The 22,180-nt window shown below is 34.6% G+C and overlaps 1 protein-coding gene across 22 annotated transcripts in view; it reads right to left on the bottom strand.

Annotated features, from left to right (window-relative positions):
• MBD5 (methyl-CpG binding domain protein 5) overlaps nucleotides 1–22,180 on the bottom strand; it is a 435,430-nt gene that overhangs the window by 375,804 nt on the left and 37,446 nt on the right. The window contains exon 2 of one of the 22 annotated variants that reach the window (XM_077861625.1): nucleotides 2,394–2,502. The exons of the other annotated variants lie outside the window; for them this stretch is intronic. The gene's annotated coding sequence lies outside the window, so the exon portion shown is untranslated. The remainder of the gene's footprint in view (nucleotides 1–2,393; nucleotides 2,503–22,180) is intronic. 22 annotated transcript variants of the gene reach the window in all.

Below are 22,180 nucleotides of genomic sequence, written 5' to 3'. Positions count from 1 at the left end.
CTCCAAAACTGTTTTAGAATAAATCACATTTGTCTTCATACAATCTTATTCCTCTCAAACTGAATCAGAATACCCTCTTCCTTTATTCTGAACTTGAGTATCTTAAGGGACTCTCACTTGTCCTTGTAGCTCAGGTGCCTCATTCATAGTAGGGAATCTACATACAGTCTTTGAGCTCTATAAACACTGAACCATAGCCTATTATTCAGTTTCAGAAATACCTAAAGTTACATTCTGTAATACAGTGGTTCAGTCTGTAGTACAGAAAATTTTAGAAATTTACTTTTATATGTATTTCCATTCATTAATTTTGATTTTTAAAGTCCATAAAATTTAGGTCTTATTTCTTTAAAGACACAAAGATCTTCATGGTTGCTTTACGTCCTGTTCCTAACAAATCTTTACTTAATATCTGCATATACACATTTTAGGAGTCTGACCATTTTGTGGTCAACCATGCATCCATCGAATGTCTCCAATGCCCAGTAACAAGATCACTCAAGATACCAATAAAAATCACCATTCAAACAACGCAGGAGAAGATTTATATTTCCATAGAAATGCAGTATCAGATCAGCAAGGGTGGTTCAATATTCATAAATCAATCAACATGATACGTCACATCAATAAGAGAAAGAATAAAAATCATACCATCATTTCACTAGATGCAGAAAATGAAAAAAATACAACATCTATTCGTGATAAAAAACCCTTAACAAAGTAATGTTAGAGGGAACATACTCCAACATAACGAAGGCCATATATGAAAAACCCACAGCTAACATCGTTCTCAAAGGGGAAAAAAACAAGAGCTTTTCCCCTAAGGTCAGGAACAAGACAGGGATGTCCACTCTTGTCACTTTTATTCAACATAGTACTGCCAGTGTTAGCCACAGCAATCAGAAAAAACATAAAAATAAATAAAAGGCATCCAAATTAGTAGCTAAACTTTCAGTATCTACAGATGACATGATACAATCTATAGAAAACTGTAAAGACTCCACCCCGGGCAACTGAGTGGCTCAGTGGGTGAGCATCTGCCTTGGGCTTAGGGCTTGAACCTGGGGGTCCTGGGATTGAGTCCCACATTAGGCTCCCCACAGGGAGTCTGCTTCTCCCTTTGCCTATGTCTCTGCCTCTCTCTCTCTGTCTCTCATGAGTAAATAAATAAAATCTTAAAAAAAAAAAAAAAAAAGACTCCACCAAAAAACTTCTAGAACTGATAAATGAAGTCAGTAAAGTTGCAGGATACAAATCAATGTAGAAATGGAAACCCATTCCATTTCTATACACTAATAAGGAAGTAGTAGAAAGAGAAATAAACAATCCAATTTACAATTGTGGCAAAAGCAATAAAACACATAGTTTATGAATAAACTTAACCAAAGAGTTGAAAGACCTGTACTCTGAAAATGTTAAGATGCTGATGAAGATGCTTTGAAGACAACACAAAGAAATGCAAAGACATTCCACGGTCATGGATTGGAAGAACACATATTGTTAAAATGTCTATACTATCCAAAGCAATCTACAGATTTGATGCAAGCCTATCAAAATACCAGGAAGATTTTTTACAGAACGAGAATAAACCTAAAATTTGTATGGAACCATAAAGACCCCAAATAGTCAAAGTAATCTTGAAAAAAAAAAAAAAACTGGAGGCATCACAATTCCAGACTTCAAGTTATATTACATAGCTGTAATAATCAAAACATATGGCACAGGCATAAAAATAGACACAGATCAATGGAACAGAAGAGAAAGCCCCAAAATAATCCCACAATTATATAGTCAGTTAATCTTTGACCAAAACGGCAAGAATATGCAATGGGAAAAAGATAGTCTCTTTAAGAAATGGTGTTGAGAAAACTGGACAGTTACATGCAAGAATGAAACTGGACCACTTTCTATATCATATACAAAATTAATCTTAAAATCAATTAAAGACTTAAATGTGAGACTTGAAACCATAAAAATTCTACAAGAGAGGGAAAGCAGTAATTTCTGACACTGCTCTTTGCAATATCCTTCTAAATATGTCTTCTGAGGCAAGGGGAAACAAAAAGAAAAATAAACTATTGGGACTATATCAATATAAAAATCTTCTGCACAGAGAAGGAAACAAGCAACAAAACTAAAAGGTCAACTACTGAATGGAAGAAGATATTTGCAAATGACATACCTGAAAAAGATTTAGTATCCAAAATATTTAAAGAACTTACACAACTCAATACCTAAAACCAAATAATCTGATTTAAAAATGGGCAGAAGACAGGAACAGACATTTCCCAAAGAAGACATACAGATGGCCAACAGACACATGAAAAGATGCTTAACCTCATTCAACAACAGGGAAATAGAAATCAAAACCACAATAAGGTATGACCTCATACCTGTCAGAATGGCTAAAATTAAAAATCCAAGAAACAACAGATGTTGGTGAAGATGTGGAGAAGAAGGAATCCTTTACACTGTTGGTGGGAATGCAAACTGGTGCAGCCACTGTGGAAAACAGAACAGAAGTTCTTCAACAAGTTAAAAGTAGAACTACCCTATGATCCAGTAACTGCACTACTGGGCATCTACCCTCACAATACAAAAACACTAATTCAAAGGTATAGATGTACCCTTATGTTTACTGCAGCATTATTTGTATTAGCCAAACTATGGAAGCAGCCCAAGTGTCTATTGATAGATCACTGGATAAAGAAGTGGTTTATATATACATCACAGAATATTATTCAGACATAAAAATGAATGAAATCTTGTCATTTGCAACAACACAGGTGGAACTAGAAACTATAATGCTAAGTGAAATAAATCAGAGAAAGACAAATACTACTTGATTTCACTCATATGTGAAATTTAAGAAATAAAACAATTTTTTTAAAAAAGAGACAAACTAAAAACAGACTGTTAAGTATAGATGTAGAACAAACTGATGGTTACCAGAGGGGAGGTGGGGAGAGGGGGATGGGTGAAAATAGGTGAAAGGAGTAAGAGTACATTTATCTTGATGAACAGTTAATAATATATGGAATTCTTGAATCACTATATTGTACACCTGAAAATAACACTGTATGTTATCTACACTGTAATTAAAATAAAAATATATATAAGGAAAAAAAAAGAAATGCGTAATCAGATCAAACAAAAGACACATTAATAAGAGATATATGGAGCTTACAATATAATTGTGTGTTTTATCTGACAATGAGCTAGATAACAAGTAGTTTGAAGAGCATTAAATTACGGAACAGATGTTAGACAACTTTTTTACAGTAAAGGGGTTCGGACAGTAAATATTTTAGGCTGTGTGGGCCACTTACAGTGTGTTCATATTCTTTTTGTTCAGTTGCTTTTTCGACCCTTTAACAATGTAAGACATTTTTAGTTTAAGGGCCATATAAAAACAGGCTGCAGGCTAGATTTGGCCTGTGGGCGATAGTCTGTTGATCCCTTATATAGAATTACTTGCCTTTTGCCTCTACAAGACTCTGAGATTCTGGAGACGAATGATGTATTTTATTCACATTAATATTTCTACTGTCTAGTACAGTGACTTTCACATAGAAACCATTCAATAAATATTTGATTATTGAAACAAATAAGTGAATAAATTAATAAATCTGTTAGCAGTCAGTAACAAAATTATCACTTATAGTGTTAGGTATCTGTACTGTTCACCAATAAGCTGGTTTCTTCTCTCTGAGGCAGACAGAAATCTAACTTCCCAGCCTTTTTGTGATTGGATTTGTGACTTCCAGGCTGGAACATTTAATTGTAGATGCAAGATCTTCCAGAGCTCTTTTTTTCTTTTTTTCCAGTGTGATGATCAGCAATGATTGAATGGTGGCTGCTTCATAAGGTCCCTAAGTGACTATTATGAGCATAGATATCTCTGACCATGATGGACATACAAGGAGAGTAAGAAATAAACCTCTATTGTTTCAAACCACTGAGGTTTTGTGGTTGTTTCTTACTACCCCATAATATAGCCTATCCTGACTGATACACTACCAATCATACTCTCATGTTCAGGCTACATGCAATCTATTTTAAAACTTACATCTGTCTGTAGTACACAGCAGAAGAATAAAAGCATTTTTATCACTCTGCTAAAAAAAATTCAAGTGCTCTGAATTTTCAAACTAGTTTCTAAGGGTGACTTGGGATAAATAACCAATTTTTTTTTTTTATTTTTCTGACCCGTTTTCCTAACCAGGGTAGTATAATCAGGATGATATTTTCATTCTAAGAGTACACTTGTAGAGCAAAGTAAGAAAACAACCATATAGATATTATTCACAATTAAATAAGTTGGATAATTACTAGTGGCTCCTGACCTCTTGCAAACTAATTATTTTCATTAATACATTTATATGAAAGCTGTATAAAAAACCGTAAATATTTTCTCATAAATATAATTCTTACAATATAGATTGCTATTTTCTAAAATTTCCATGATTAGAGATATTGTATATATAAAAGTATGTCTAGTCAATTATTAATCCTGAAAGAGAAAACCTATACAGATAGATTCAGAAACACTTAGGAGAGATCTCAATTGTAATATATGGATCTTATTTAGACCTTGATTCAAATGAAAAAGTACCAAAAAAACCCCAACAAAAAAACAAAAAAAAAAGGGCCAATATATAATGCAATTGAAAAAAATCTGAAAACTGACTGATGTATAATGATAATTAGGACTGTGTCCAACTTTTTAAAGCGTGGTAATGGTATTGTGGTTATTTTTAAACTGAGTTATCTTTTAGATATACACATAAAAATATCTATAGATGAAAAAAGTCCTATAACTGAGGTCATAACCCTTTCAGTACAATTATTCGCATTTCTCTTAGCCTAGTCTGTTTTTTGAGAGAAGGGCAAAGGGAGAGAGATCAGACAAGGAAAAGAGGTATAATGGGCAGGATTCTAGACTCCCATTCTGATTTCAAACAGAGTACATCAGTTTTTACTTTTGACTGATTTCCAACCAACAACAACAACAACAACAACAACAAAAACCCCAAAGAAACAAACCTGACTAAATCTAGTTTATCACACTATGCCTCAAGCTCCATCTCTGGTTACCCCCTGAAATATAAATCCCTCTTCTAGAGTCATCTATAGTCTTCCTTAGTTGCCTCATTCTACTCTGGGCTTCTTCCCGGAACTACTTTTTGAATAATTCCTTTCCATAATGTTTTTTTCTACTGTACCTCTATTCCCACTAGTATAATTACTAATTAACAATTACAATCCCCTCTGCCTCCATCTTCTTGACAAAATGCTCTCTCTAACGACCTATTTGTCTTAGTAGAAACCCAGAGGACCCCTTTCTCTGGTGGGCCTTTCTAAAGGAAGAAATCTTTATTCTCCCAACATCCTCGTATAACATTATAACAGAGTCTGGGGGAAGTAGGAGGTCAGCATTCCTTAAACCACTCAGGATCTTTTCCAAATCATTACTGACATATCCTCATGTAAAAAAATTCTGTTCTTTTGGGGTTTATTATTCTCCAGTTAATACCCACTACTCTTTTTAAAAGGAAAAAGCATATCTATAAACTGGTTTAATCAAACAAGACAGGAAACAACCAATGTTAGAGAGGATGTGGAGAAAGGGGAACCCTCCTGCACTGTTGGTGGGAATGTGAACTGGTGCAGCCACTCTGGAAAACTGTGTGGAAGTTCCTCAAACAGTTAAAAATAGATCTGCCCTACAACCCAGAAATTGCACTGCTGGGGATTTACCCCAAAGATACAGATGGAAACACCGGAACACCCGCACCCCAATGTTTATAGCAGCAATGTCCACAACAGCCAAACTGTGGAGTGTCCATCGAAAAATGATGGATAGAGAAGATGTGGTCTATATCTACAATGGAATATTCCTCAGCCATTAGAAACGACAAATACCCACCATTTGCTTTGACGTGGATGGAACTGGAGGGTATTATGCTGAGTGAAATAAATCAATCGGAGAAGGACAAACATTATATGGTCTCATTCTTTTGGGGAATATAAAAAATAGTGAAAGGGAATAAAGGGGAAAGGAGAGAAAATGAGTGAAAATATCAGTGAGGGTGACAAAACATGAGACAACTAATTCTGGGAAACGAACAAGGGGTAGTGGAAAGGGAGGTGATCGGGGGGCTGGGGTGACTGGGTGATGGGCACTGAGGGGGGCACTTGGCGGGATGAGCACTGGGTGTTATACTATACGTTGGCAAATTGAACTCCAATAAAAAAAATTTAAAAACAAACAAACAAAAAACAAATATAAAAGGGTCCTTGTACCAAAGACAGACCTGAAGGTAAGAAGACTAAACATGGGGATCCCTGGGTGGCCCAGCGGTTTAGTGCCTGCCTTCAGCCCAGGGCATGATCCTGGAGTCCCTGGATCGAGTCCCACATCGGGCTCCCTGCATGGAGCCTGCTTCTCCCTCTGCCTGTGTCTCTGCCTCTCTGTGTGTGTGTCTCTCATGAATAAATAAATAAAATCTTAAAAAAAAAAATAAAAAAAAGAAGACTAAGCATGTTATTGCTGGTTTGTAGAAGTTAAAGCACCAAAATTGATGGGGAAGGGAAGAAACACAAATGGAGAAGTGGAAGAGAGGATACTTTGAGCAGTGGGTTATTTATTTCCAAAACACAAAGCTTTATTTACTTTTTCTGAATAGAACAATCATAATTACTAACAATAAAAAATTCATGGAAGAAAAAAATTATCTGGTATCTTATAAGCCTAAAATAACAAGGGTTAACAATTTTATGCAAATAGAATCATACTGTATTTTGTATGTTATTTTTACCTATCATTTTATAAAATGCACACTTCCATATTAGATCCATATAACACAGTTACCAGCACTGGCTCTGGAATCAGATGTCTGGATCCATAAATTAGCTTTTCTTTTTAATAGCCAGGTGATCTTCAGAAAGTTATTTTTGTCTAAGGTAAATCATCTTTAAAATAATGATAAAAATAGTACCTATCTCATGGGGTTTTGAGGCTATGAGATATATTCCATGCTAATTGCTTAGAATAGTACCTAGACATTAAGTATAAGTGCTCAATAACTATTAATAAAACAATTTAATTTAAATGTCATTTTCATATTAATACTTATCATGATTTGATATATGTATACACTACAAGTGATTACCACAATAACTAATTAACATTCATCACTGCACATAGGTAATTTTTTTAATGAGAAATTTTAAGATCTTCTCTCTTAGCAATGTCCCAACATAAAACACAGTATTAACTAAAGTCACCAAACTGTGCAGTCCATTCCCAGAACTTACCTACCTTATAACTGCAATTTAGGCCCTTTTGATCACCTTCAACCATTCTAGCCCCATCTTCACCCCCCTACGTTTGGTAACCATTAATCTGTTCTCTGCATCTAGGAGCTTGGGGTTTTTTTGGATTCTACATATAAGTGACATCATATGGCATTTGTTTTCTTTGTCTGAGTTATTTCACTTGGCATAATGCCCTCAACGGTCCATCTATGTGTCACAAATGGCAGGATTTCCTTCTTAATGATTGAATAATATTTCTTTTTTTGGTATGTGTGTGTGTGTGTGTGTGTGTACACACAAACTATATATTGTTACATATATATTATAATCATACCTTCTTTATAAGTTCATCTGCCAATGGACATAAGTTGTTTCCATGTCTTGGTTATTATATTAGTCTACATCTGCCATTTTAAGTTGCTGTACAGTATGCCATTAAAGAATGTACCATATGGATTTAAACTACCTTCTATTAATGGACATTTAGCTTGCTTCCACTGAAGAAATGTTTTTAAATGTAAGAACAAGGAAGAGGGACAACAAAGTCATTTAGTTTTAATTTGATTCATGAAAAACAATTACGACATTGAATTTTAACATTCAATGTTAAAATCCACCAATTTTAGCAATGTGCCCTCCCCTTAACTTCCAAGAGTTTTATCTATACCTCACCCCCTCCCCCACCAAACCCAGTGAATCTAAAATTAAGACAATGGTGACCTTTCTTTCTTCTAAACTGACTTCATCATCCCTGTGGGTTTCTTAATCTTATCTATCTTCTTGTCACACAGTAACAAAAAAGCATCACTGTGAGAACCTCACACTTTTGAGGAGTGCAGCATATTTAGATTACATCAGATACTAAAAAACTAAAATATTTTTTCTGAGGATTCTTGGCCAGTTCTATGGGATGAGTTTCAGGCCTTGGGTTTGCAAAGAAACTAAGATGTAGTATTTACTCCCTCCATCGCTTAATTTCATCTCCCATGCAATTTTTGTTAAAAGGATAAACTTTAGAGCTGCATATGAGTAACCTAGAACATTAACAAAATAAAACAGAAATCTGTATTTCTTAATCAAATCACTTGTTTAGAAAGCTTAAAGAAAACCTACATAAACATTTACCACTGGTGAAAGGAAATACTGCTCCCAGTCATATCTAACTGATCTAGTTTTCATGGTATATAAAAATTTGGAATGATAAAACTTTTGAGGTAATAAATAAATCTGATATATTCATAATACAAGAGTCTGTTGTGGTAAGTAATGATCTACTGTTAGCAGTAAATGAATGCCATTTTATTCAGTTTTCAAACAACAACTAATTCAATTATCCTCTACAGAATTAAAGTAATATGTTAAATTTAAAAGTATTCAACTTACCACTCAAGCAAATCCTTGATTGGTATGTATATAGGTTATGCCTCCAGAAAAATAGAATGCTAATAAGCATAAATATATCACTTTAATAAAAAGAGCTAGTATTTTTCTTTATGCTGTATAACGTGTGTGTGTGTGTGTGTGTGTGTGTGTGTGTGTGTGTGTATGAAAACACAGACTTTAGAAGTTTTTTAGGGGGCTGGGCAGAGGGGGAAAAGAATCCTAAGCAGGCTCCATGCCCAGCACAGAGTCCCAGTTAGGCTTCAATCTCACAACCCTGAAACCATGACATGAGCCAAAATCAAGAGTTGGACGCTTGACTGAGTTACACAGGTGCCCCAAAAATATTTTTTGGACTTAGAGCAAATAATGTCAATTTCTAAAACAAAAGTTTTAGGTGTGCCTGGGTGCCTCTTGGTTTCGGGTAAGGTCACGATCTTGAGTTTGTGAGATGGAGCCCTTTGAGGGGCTCTCAACTCAGCAGGGAATCTACTTGAGATTCTCCCCCTCTCTGTTTGCCCCTCTCCTGCCCACACTGTCTCTTTCAAATAGATAAGTCTTTTTTTTTTAAAAGAAATTTTATACATAAAGTTTAAAGTCTACATTTTGGCCTATACATTTTTTAAAAGTTTGATTTCTGGTAAAACAGGAATTCTTTTTGCATCTAAAAATATATTATCCTGAAGGATGAATTGTGTAAGATGGTATAATTTAGTAAACTTATTTTTTTAACTAAATGACTCATTTTCACTACGCAGATTTCAGGTAACTATAAATATTTACCCAGTCCCATTACTTAAAGGTGTTTGTGATTAGAATTTTCAGTAGGTCTCAAGACATTATATCTACCATGGTAAATGCTATCATATTGGAGGGTATAAGCAATGTAGAACCTATCTTCCAGTTAGCATAAATTTTCTAGGTGAATGTATATTGGCATACAGTGATTAGAGCGTGGAGAATAGACATGCACATTTTGCTATTATTTACTCCAGACGGTAAGATGATGTCAGACATTTTGTTGAAATGCACTGTCCAATGAACTTTTAAAATTTTCTTTATATAATCTTTCAAATTTAGTATTAGAATTCACCATGAACATTATTTTAAAACTTATTGATTCCAAAACGCAGTATGCTAATATTTTATTCCATTTTCAACTAAAAGACAGCCAACATAACATCTGTACAAAATTTGTAGGAGAAAAGTGTTTAAAACAAAGGTATTTTAAAGACAAAGGCCAGCCTGAGAGGTCCCAGAAGAGAAATGGGCAATGCTAAATTATCAGAGAGAAAATACTTCAGATCATTTTGGTAAACAGATCCCCCAAGAGGTACCATCTTGAGCATATATTTATATGTTAGTACAATTCCAGAAAACCCTAAAAGACATGAGTTTCAGTCTTAACATCTATTATTTGATGACTGTGTAGCCTTGGACAAGTTACTACTTATCTCTAAAGGTTAGTGTCCTTATCTCAAAAGAAAGGAGGGGGGCACCTGGGTAGCTCAGTTGGTTAAGCATCTGCCTTTGGCTCAGGTCATTATCCCAGGGTTCTGAGATCAAGCCCCATGTCAAGCTTCCTGTTCAGCAGGGAGCCTGCTTATCCCTCTCCCTCTGTTTTCCACCTCCCTACCCCATGCTTGTGCTGTCTCTCTCCAATTAAGAAATAAACTCCTAAAAAAAAAAAAAAAAAAGGAAAAGAAAGAAAGGATAAGAATAGTGCCTATTTCATTGGATTATTAGCTAGATTAAATGAAAATATAAAGTGACTTAGCACAACATCTGTCTCAATAAACTGGTCCTCTGCTAACTATTCACATATTTACATGCACAAATACATAAATCCACATCTACATATATACACACACAGAGAAAAATACATTATATATAAATACCTATGTATGTTTACATATGTAAGAGAGCTGTAGTTTGTCAGAAAGAGAAATTGTAATATAGTTGTTTATGCTTAAACAAATGAGCCACCCAGGTGCCCCCGACATTTAAATTTTCAAAGACTGTTGTATAAAAAAAATAGTATTAAGATCTTCATTAATGTTATTTCTGTATTTCCAAGTTTTACACTAACAAAGTTGCCAGATTTTTCTATAATTCTAACAATCCAGAATTCATTAGGTAGTATCAGAAGAATGGCATGAAGTTCAATGATGCAATGGGCAAAAAAGTATCATATACTTTTGTATATCATATACTTTTGTCCTTTCATCTTATTAAGTATTTTTATTATTTAATTAATGAAGGCACTGAAAATGGGAAAATCATTCAGTAATACTTTTTAGAAATGGGAACTGCCTTCTAGTTCCCCATGAGCTCCTTATTATCCAGCTTTCCAACATAGCTGCTAAACACAGGTACATATTATAAGATGACACTTATGTAAATGCTAAATGCAGTAAAAAGCATTGGTTGGATGATCATTTACTCTGAGTTATTAAGAGAGATTCCTGTCACTAAGGAAAAAACATAAATGCCAACAATAGTGGATTGGTCAGACAAATTATGGTTCTTCCATTTAGAACTCTATTCTGTATTTTAATATTATAGTGATGAAAATCTATTGACATGGAAATACATTCATGAGGTATCAAGTGAAAACAGTCTGTATAACAGTATGCAACTTTGATCCCATTAAAATAGAAATAGATACATCTCTTTTTCTTTCTCTCACTTTCTTCCTTCCTCCTTCCCTCCCTCCCCCTTTTCTATGTATATAAAAGGTTTGGAACGAGAAATATGTATGCTAACCAGTAGGTATCTCTGAACAATGGAATTATACATTTTGAAACTTTTATTTATCCAGACATGGAAAATTTTCAGAAGAGAACATAGTTTCCATACCATAGCAAAAATTAAATGAATGATCTTGTATTAGCTGAAAATTTGGGTTTTGAAGTGTTTTCCAATTTTCAAAAATCTGTGATATTTTCCTTTACCCACTAATAACAGCACATCACTTAAAATTACTTCACACCAAGATTAGAAAATTTCTTACAAATGGCTTCAAAATCAAATTTTAAGTAAAATAATTGAATAACTATTAGTAAAATTAGATGTAGAATCTATCAGTATGGTACACAATGAGAGCAATGATATAGTGAAAAGTGAAATAAAGTACCCACAAAGTGCTAGTTAAAATTATCACCCATCATCTCTTCACCTCTTTTTTTATTTTTTCTTCTTTTTTTTTTTAATGATAGTCACAGAGAGAGAGAGAGGCAGAGACATAGGCAGAGGGAGAAGCAGGCTCCATGCACCGGAAGCCCGACGTGGGATTCGATCCTGGGTCTCCAGGATTGCGCCCTGGGCCAAAGGCAGGCGCTAATTCACTGCACCACCCAGGGATCCCCCATCTCTTCACCTCTTAAGGTGGTCCCTGAAGCATAAAAACAACAAAAAGGCGCCTATCAATGCACTATCAGTGGAATATTTGATAAATAAATATTGCAACATACAACTATATCAGACTTTCTCCAACAAAAGCTATTTGTTGTAAATATTCAACAATCTACTGTGGAAAGAACTCTTGGACTTGAGAAGACACTCATGTCTTCATGTATACTATGATCACAGACAAGCATTACTTTGAGATATCTAACCCAAAATCTTTGCTTGTATTCTTTCAATACAATCTCTCCTTAGTACAATTCTGGAGACAAAGTGTAGCCAGATCATCAATACAAACTAAGAAATCTTCTTAGGTTCAACTGAATATGCAGACTCAGGACAACCATAGGCTACTATCAACACGAATCTATACAGAATATTACAGGAAAAGCACCAATGCTTGCCAGCAGCACACAATCAGCTGTTCCTCTTCTACAGAAGTCCTTGCAGCAGTCCACGTAGTGCTTCATACAGTCATCTGGGAGCTTTCTTTCCTGGACTCCTGGATCACAATTTTGGTACAAGATGAGACCCACAGCAAACAGATGAGAAAGTTGCACTGACTTATAGGCCTCCTGCACCATCTGTAGTATCTCTTGTAACAACTCCATAGGCATAGCTTCCAGGATTTCTCCAAAGGACACATCCATTTATAAGAGTCACCACATTCAAGGAAACACAAGATGTGGCTTCCTGCCAAGTATTTATAGTACAATAGTACCAATGAAGTTTATCAATTAGGGGGCATTTTTACCATAAGTAATGTTGTCTGCTGACACAACTGATATACTACTCTTATCATGTAACCAAGGAAACAGAGCTAGAGAGTTAGCAAAGAAGGTCAAACTCTCAAGCTGAAGGGGAAAATGTTTTTGTCAAACCTTTGCCCATATAGGGCAAGATACTTTCTTGTAGCACTGGTGAGAGATGACAGTAAGAATGAACATTCAGTCACAATGAGATTTCAAAAGTCAGCTTTGGAGGATTGGGGGGGGGGGGGTAAGGATGGGAAGAGGTAGAAGTAAGGAGTAGTGTAAAATAGGGGAAAAGAAGTGAATGAAATTATTTTGTAATCCTAAACACCACTTATTTCTACTTAATTCTAGTTAGTGTTTCAATAGAAACGATCTAAGTTCAGTGTTTTTATTTTGTAGGCAAGCAGATAAGTGAATATAGTTTAGAATCTCACTCTAAGTAAATAGTATCTGGAATAAATCTATAAAATACAGATTCATCTCTTAAGTCTTGGAGGTCTCAGAACTTAAGGAAAATTTACTTATGCCTTGGCAAATGAAGTAAAAAGTTGACTGAGTTCTTGAAGATTGTATCCTGAGCTAGGTCTAACAATAATCTGTAAAGAAAATCAAATATAACAAAAATGCCTATCACTGAGTAATTCTTAATGGAGAGTTCAAAATCCTTCTTTGTTGTTGATACATTTAAAGCTCCTAGACATATCAATGTTTATCATAGAGTTTGGTTCAAAGCAAGTACTCAATAAACGTACTGAATTAATGAATATTCAGAGAGTATATCTTTTACATTCTATTATACATAATTACTATGAACAGAGTCAAAATTTCTATCAACATTAACTAGTGTTTTCTTGGCATTAACCAGAATAGGTACTGATATTCTTAAGTCTACACTCAGTTCCACAAGTATTCATGAAGCATTTTCTACATGCCATGATCTGTGCTAGCTGCTCGAAACTCCATCTTTGTTCTCTAGATATTGCCAGAAAATTCTAATACGACAGAGTACAAAACTGGATGATGCCATTAGGTAAGTCACCGAAGGGCAAAAGAAGCCTCGTACGCTAAATCAAATCTTAAATAATAATAAAGAAACAAGTACAGATAGGTGAAATGCATTCTTCTTGAAAGCATAGCTTGAGCAAAAGCCTGGAGGTGAGAAAAAACATATACATGTGGTAGACCTAAAAATGGTTTTCAGCTTAGTATTGAAGAAAATATTAAATACTAAAGAGAGGAGGTAGTGAGAGATGAGGCTTCATCATGAGATGAACATAAATTATTCACCTATTAAACATATGGCATTTAAGACAAACAAATGTCTATAAATATAACCAATGGAAATAATGCTGCACGTCTCTTGCTCCCTCCCCCCCGAAGCTTTAACAATAGAGCATGCTTACTTTTGGAACATACAAATAACAGATATGCTTTAGCAACCACATATCAATTAAACGCTAAGTTCATGTTTTCAGCTTTGCTTTGTATATATTCCAGGCAATGAGCACACATAAACAATCTTCTTACTTTTAAGAAAAACTCCCACAAGATGAGCACTGGGTATTATATGTAAGTGATGAGTCACTAACTTCTACACCTAAAACCAATTTTACCATGTGTTAACTAGAATTTAAATAAAAACTCTACATTTAAATAAATAAATAAATAAATAAATAAAAATTCTAAAAAAAAAAAAATCCCCTCACACAAGGCTCAGAGTTCACAGGGTTTTCTACTGAAAAATCCACAAGAATTCAAATTTAGCATATTAGGACATTGTTATTCCCCTACCTTCCATGCCATCTCTGGCTTATCTAACAGTCATTAACTTTAACATATTCAACTTTGAAAAAATTCATTTTATTACATTATACTGTGATATTACAATATTACTTTCCTTTCTTCAGATTGGTTTTTCCTACATTTTTTGTTGAATGATGATTTCAAATGCTCATGACCTTGCTTCAGAATTGTTACTATTAAAGCAAACAGACTGGTTTCAACCATGGGACAGAGAACGTTCACAGGCTAGGAAAACACAGGAGCACCTCACAAATTCATAGGTTTGCCCTTTTCAACTGTTAGTTAGAACCTCTGGTCCACACAGCTTACTGGTTCCAGCTTCTTCCAATCTTAAAGATATTCTCACATCACCTAACTCCCCCTCCTGCTTTAATAATACTGGGAAGGGATGCCTGGGTGGCTCAGCAGATGAGCGTCTGCCTTGGACTCAGGGTGTGATCCCCTCCGGGGACGGAGTCCTGCATCAGGCTCCCTGGAAGGAGCCTGCTTCTCCCCCTGTCTATGTCTCTCCCTCTCTCTGTGTCTCTTATGAATAAAATCTTAAAAAATAATAATAATGCTGGGAAATACTAGACTATCAGGAAAGAGGAAAGCCTCATCCTCGAGGCCTAAATGGCTGGAAGGAGGCCTTTTTACACCCTTCTTGGTATATATTCCAGAGGTGGGCAAAGATATTTTACACTTTCTCTATTCTTGCTCCAAGCAGGTAGGACTTATATATGTAAAAATCTAGGGATGAGATTGGGCGCTATCTAGCCCCAAATCTTCCTTTTGGAAAGTGGCGATGCCTTAAATTTATTGTCTCAGATGGTGTCTGTGCAGCTCTACCTCTGCTAAAACTCCAAAGCAGTGAAGAATCTCTCACCTGCCTACTGGGTTTTGGGGCCTGAAGAAAGTAAGACAAGATGAACCATAATATTAGGTATCAGGAAGTGACCATAAGGGATAATTTCAGCTCTCAAGTAGGTTATCAGAAATACATAGTATAAAAGTAGTGAGCTACGTGTAAATATGAATTGCTGTCAATATTCCAGGTATTCGGTTTTTCATACATCAATTACTAAAGAAAGAAAGAGGGGGAAAGAAGGAAGCAAGAGGGATGGAAAATTAGAAAAATTGGCTAATATAAATAGCCTCTAATCATTTGTAGTATTACCTAAAAATTATAGCTCATTTAATAGGTTTGTCATTAAGTGAGAGAAGGAAAGTGAGTTCAGTTATAAGGCTTGATGGGCTCTATGTAAAATTGCTGGGACTAGTGGGGGCTGGGCACGTTAGCTATCATCAGAGAAAGGTGAGTATCAACCAATTAGATACTAATTTGTGACAACCAAATTAGTATTAAGGGGTTAGGAAAAAAATGTAGATTTGATCCAAGGTAGCAACAATTTCCAAATGATCTTTTCTGATAGGAGGAGCAATATGAAAGGAATCTTTGTGTAGTGGTGACATCTGAAGACAATCGGTAGGAGCAGTAAGTTTCCTCAATATCTACTCTATATAAAGCAGAGCCAGAAGCATAAGGATTCTGCTGGGCAAAGGGGCTGCAGATCCATCGGATCTCAAGAACAGGATGTTTACTAGTACTAAGGAAGTTATCAAGTCAGTCTGAGCAAACAGGATGGCAATGGTGGGGGATCGCTATATAGCCTGTTGATACTGGATACCTATGGGGTCAACCTAGCATCTGGATACTGAGCTTAAGCCAGAAAGATCAATGTCCATGAAAGAATGAGATCATTAGTATTGTGGTTCAATATCTGGGTTAGGTAGAGATGTGGGTAAAAAGTCTAAAATATTGATAAATAAAAAGTAGCAATATTATAATTGATATATTCATGGGTTTTTCAGGATGTGTAAACTGTATGGGTGGCAAAAGCTGCCATGAGAGAGGCCTCTATCAAGATCTACAATTTTTTAAAATAAGTGAGCCCTTGCTCACACATAGACAGTGTTGTCCAAAATATACATTAGCACAGGAGTCAGCAAATTAAGCCCATCATCTGTTTTTGTTAAACACAAACCACTTTGTACTGGAACACAGGCATGTCTTATTCATTTGTGTATTGTCAATGGCTGGTTTCACACTACAAAAGCAATGTTGAATCTGGCTCATAAAGCAGAAAGCAGGAGAGCCCTGGTGGCCCGGTTTAGTGCCACCTTAAGCCTGGGGTATGGTCCTGGAGACCCGGGGTGGAGTCCCACGTCTGGTTCCCTGCATGGAGCCTGCTTCTCCCTCTGCCTGTGTCTCTGCCTCTCTCTCTCTCAATCTGTATGTCTCTCATGAATAAATAAAAAAAATCTTAAAAAAAAAAAAGCAGGAAGGGCCTTACTATCTGACCCTTTACAGAAAAAGTGTGTTGGGCCATGCATTAGGGTAATACTACCTAGAAAAAATCCAAAAGATCTCCAACTTCTATCCCTGCCATTTATTTTCCTTCTATTTCTCAGGTAAATTAAAACCTGGATGTTTTTAAAACGAAAGATATATACAAAAATAGAGACAAAAAATGCATAAGGTTCTAAAACTTTAGGAAAAACAAATTCAAAACATTTGAATAACAAATTCTAAACAAATGAAAGTGGCACTGGTACTCAGTCCATCCACAATCCCTAAAATAAATTCTTAAAGTATTATGTACCTCAAATTTCTTTTAAAATATTTGTGTTTTTTCTATTAGTGACAAGACAATTATTTTCAAATATTTTCAAAAATCGAATTAGAATACTGAAACAGAGAGAGGCTAAGTGAACTGCTTTCAAACTGGGTCATAGGTCCCAAGGAGCCTCTGAATATATTCAGAGAAATTCTTGTCTTCTCTAAGACAATGTGTAATTTTGTTTTTTGTCTGTACACTTTATTTTGTTAATGGGGCTGGGTGGTAGTTACAGTTATGTAAGAGATGAGAAATTGAGTTCATACCTGCTTCATATTGAAATTGTTATATATATCACACATATATATATAAAATAAATTTTCTAGAAAAGAGTCTAAAATAATTTTTTCCCTTTTAGAGTTGTACATGTAATTGTAATATTTGAAAAATCCTTGTCACAGAATGTCAGTAGAGGAAGGAAAAATAACATTAAAAATCCTAACAACAGGGATCCCTGGGTGGTGCAGCGGTTTAGCGCCTGCCTTTGGCCCAGGGCACGATCCTGGAGACCCGGGATCGAATCCCACATCAGGCTCCCGGTGCATGGAGCCTGCTTCTTCCTCTGCCTGTGTCTCTGCCTCTCTCTCTGTGACTATCATAAATAAATAAAAATTAAAAAAAAAATCCTAACAACATAGGTAAAACTCGAGTGATTTTATAATTTGAATACCCCTAATTATTAAAAACTCAAACAAAAGTTCAAAATAGATTTCTTTGCCTATAACAGTAATCACACATCTGCAAATAACACACTGTTTACATCAAATTAAAAATGTTAGCAACAGTTTATATATTATTCTGAGCTTATAGAACATAAAATTTCAGTGTTAAGTGTTTAAATTACTAAATACACCATATAAAGTTATATACATTTTGAAAATATGTTAAGGGATTCACACTTTCTATGGCTAGTATAAGCTCTGAAGAATGTAGTTTAAAAAGTATGCAAAATTTGAATAAAGACTACAAATGCTTTAAAAGCAGGAACCATGAGTTTTTTACTTTTCAAAAATTAAGATTCTATGAAATAATGTCAAATTTTAGCATTTTGTAACTTTCTTCTATGCAAAAAAAAGAAAGCTAAAATGATATTTGTGTGTATGTATACATTATTCTATCTATCCATCTCAAGGTTAAGACTGCCAACAGAACATTTATAGAATAATTTTATGATAATTTTGGAACATGGGTTTGAACTGCACAGGTCCACTCATATACAGTTTTAAAAGTACAGTATGTAAATTCATTTTCCTTTTGATTTTTTCTCTAGCTTACTTTATTATAAGAATACTATATATAATACATATACAAAATATGTGTTTATCAGTTGTTTATGTTATTGGTAAGGCTCTGATCAATAGTGGACTATTAGTAGTTAAGCTTTGGAGAGTCAAAATTTATATGCAAATTTTCACCTATGTAGAGGATTAGTATCCTTCATCTCCACATGTTCAAGGGTCAACTGTACAAACAAATTGGGAAAATATTTTCAGCCAACATGACAAAATGTTAATATACATACTGTATAATATACTCTTACATATTCGTAAATTAAAAAATTAAGGCCTCAATAGAATACATGAAAAGAACAAAGTGGATTTCATGAATAAATATGTTATTAAAAAAGAAGTGGTGATGGTAAAGAAGACAGGAGAAATATTTAACATCCTGAGAACCCACTAAATAAAAATTAAAGATCTTAAAGTGGAGAAAATCCAAAGCTTTCAACTGTATGGTAAGCCATTCTGATATACATCCAGATGGGATGTATCAGTCAGTTTCATATTTCTTAAGATGTAAACTAACAACATGAGTCAATAGCTTTTAAGTTTTTCATAGACTTTGACTCAGAGATTTCACTTTCAAGAACTCTAGTCTTTGGACATTGAGATGTTGACAGTCCTAGACAAAAAAGCATTCACTCCCATGGAATAATAATGAAATATTGGAAACAATATAAAGTCTAACATTAAGTGAATGGCTAAGTAAATCATGATGTACACACAAGAAAGACTACATTTAAAGTTTTGAATAACATGAAAATATTTGATGTTGGGGTAGATTTCCCCTCTTTCTTTGAGTAGGAAGTACCAGATGCACAATATGATCTCAATTATGAAAGGGAACAGGGTACAAAAAAGAAAGGAAATAGGCTACAGTCTTAACAGTGGTTCTTTCTAATTGTATGTACTTCCTAGATTTACCAAAGTGAGTATGAAGTACACTTGAAAACAGAAAAGGGGAACATAAAAAGAAAAAACAAATTTGCTAATGTGCCATTGATCCTTTAAATACTATTACTAGTTACTTATAATTACAATAATCTTATAATTACAGTTCAGGTGAACTACATCTCCTGTAGGTAAGCAGTTCTTTATGACACAGGGAAGAGCATTTTGTAAAAAGTAATATTCTAAATAAAAATTCTAAGGGATTGTAAGTAAAATTGGAAAACTAGTAGATATTATATTTTTTGAGTTTTAAAAACTCTGGCAAAATCAAATCCTGGGGACCCGGGATCGAGTCCCACATCAGACTCCGTTGCATGGAGCCTGCGCTTCTCCCTCTGCCTGTGTCTTTGCCTCTCTCTCTCTGTGTCTTTCATGAATAAATAAATAGAATCTTAAAAAAAAAAAATGGAGTCAACTATTTCAAAATTGAGATTTGAAAATTTTTGCAATGGAGAAAAAATATGTAAAATATAATGAATAATGAAGAGGGCTAAGGAGTATTACCATCAAAAACTAGTCCTACCTAAACTTTTTATCATCTTGATAGAAATGTGCCAACCCTCTTTAGTTAGGTAATGAACAAATAATAAAGTACCAAAGTAACAGGATAAGCACTAGCAGAACCATTTCTAATTATGAAAGGAGGCAAAAATGATACATAGGATTTGACTGAGGTTAGGTAGGTTTTGTCACTAAGGGATAAATGACAAAAATATATTTATAAAAACAAATAATCATGCGTTATCAGTAAGAAGAAAAAGAAATTTGGAAATAAATTTTTCTATTTCTTCTGTGAAGTCTTCTATTTAACATGTTAACAAAATTCTAGGATAACTAACAACAAAATAAACATTTTAAAGATTTTATTTATTTATTTGACAGAGAGAGAGAGAGAGAGAGAATTCAAACAAGCATGAGCAGGGGAAGGAGCAGAAAGAGAAGCAGACTCCTCGCTGAGCAGGGCGCCCTACTGGGGCCTCAGGACCCTGAGATCATGCCCTGAGCCAAAGGCAGCCGCTTAACTAAGCTACCCTGCATTCCCAAATAAACATATTTTTAACTTAAAAATTTCAATGAATTTTGGAATATTTGAGAGCAGTCCATACCTTACTTAGGCCCTAGAATAATGTTTTTAATTATATGCAACATAAAAACAGAGCAGTTCAATTAACCCTAACAGTGGAAAGAAAAAAACATGGGAATTTATCAAGTACTACAGGAATGAATGACGAAAACTGGTTTTGTATAACCCATATAATTAAAAGATTTAAAAACGGGGCATTTTAAGTCATGGCTCCATGCATTTGAGGCCTCCAAATACCTGAAAGCATCTCACCAATCACCAAGACCCTAGATTCCTCCTGGCCCTGTCCTAGAGAACGCCTTTAAGGAATTATAAGAATTTCCTTTAGTTATTTCTTAATTGAAAAGTAATTTTAAATGTATTTAAATTCAGAGTATTAAACGTTTTAATTATATTAATATATTTGCATAGCTCACTTAATATTAATTACATTACTACTAGTATCAAGTTAAACTCCTTTCATCCAAATTTAAGAGTATGGTGATAGCTCTACTGTATAGTATGACTACAGTTGATAACAATGCAATATATAACAGAAGCTTGCTAAGAGAGTAGAGCTTAGATGTTTGCAACCAAAAGACAAACGTGAGGTGACGGATATGCTAATTAACTCAATGGAGGAAATCCTATCACCATGTATATGTATATCAAATCATCACATGATACATCTGAAATTTTGTTTTCAATTATAGCTCAATGAAGGTGGAAAAAAAGGGTATTATGATACAAATAGGGTAAAAAGCTGCTTTCTGGGTATTCCATTAATAAATGTGAATTGTCGTAGCTTATTGTATATGTGGAAGACTAATAAGTTATACTTTTCTTCTGTTGTCAGAACCAGCTTTTATACATGTATAAACATTTCATAATAAAAAAGTCATTAACAACTCTTCAGTTAAGTATGTATTTTTAAATGATGCTAAGATGCAAATATGCAAACTATAGAAATAGATACATAACCTTTTATATAAGCAAATAATACCACCATCAGGGATTTTTAAGTTCTTGCCAGGGTTCTTCATGCAGAAGTCTTCCTTCTGTTGTATCTATAACATTAGCAACATTACAAACATACATATACAGGAGACTAGATACTATAAAAACTATGCAAACGTTTCATTTACTCACTCATCTATCCATCCATCCATCCATCCATCCATCCATCCAGTACACTCTATGAAACACTTTTACTGTGTTCCAATGACTTAATTTAAATATCAAATAGCCAGAAGTTCTGACCAAGGTCACATAAGGCTACTATGTTCTTCTGCAATGCCATGTTTAATGCGCGCGCACACACACACACCCACACACACACACACACACACAAAGCATTCTGGCAGAAAGTTTTTAAGCTAATAACTCACTCATAATTTTTACCCAGGAGATACTCATTAAACAAAACTTTTAAAGTCAAACAGAAGTACTGAAATCTACCTAAGGAAAGCTTCAAGCACTGTGTCTACCCTATACAGATGTTAGAGAAAAATAGAAAAGTATGTAGGGAGACAGAATCAAATTTTATGATTACACTTTGCTCATTTT

The sequence above is a fragment of the Canis aureus genome, chromosome 20 (genome assembly GCF_053574225.1).
Source record: "Canis aureus isolate CA01 chromosome 20, VMU_Caureus_v.1.0, whole genome shotgun sequence".
NCBI classification, from domain to species: domain Eukaryota; kingdom Metazoa; phylum Chordata; class Mammalia; order Carnivora; family Canidae; genus Canis; species Canis aureus.
This window is presented reverse-complemented; position numbering and strand designations above follow the sequence as displayed.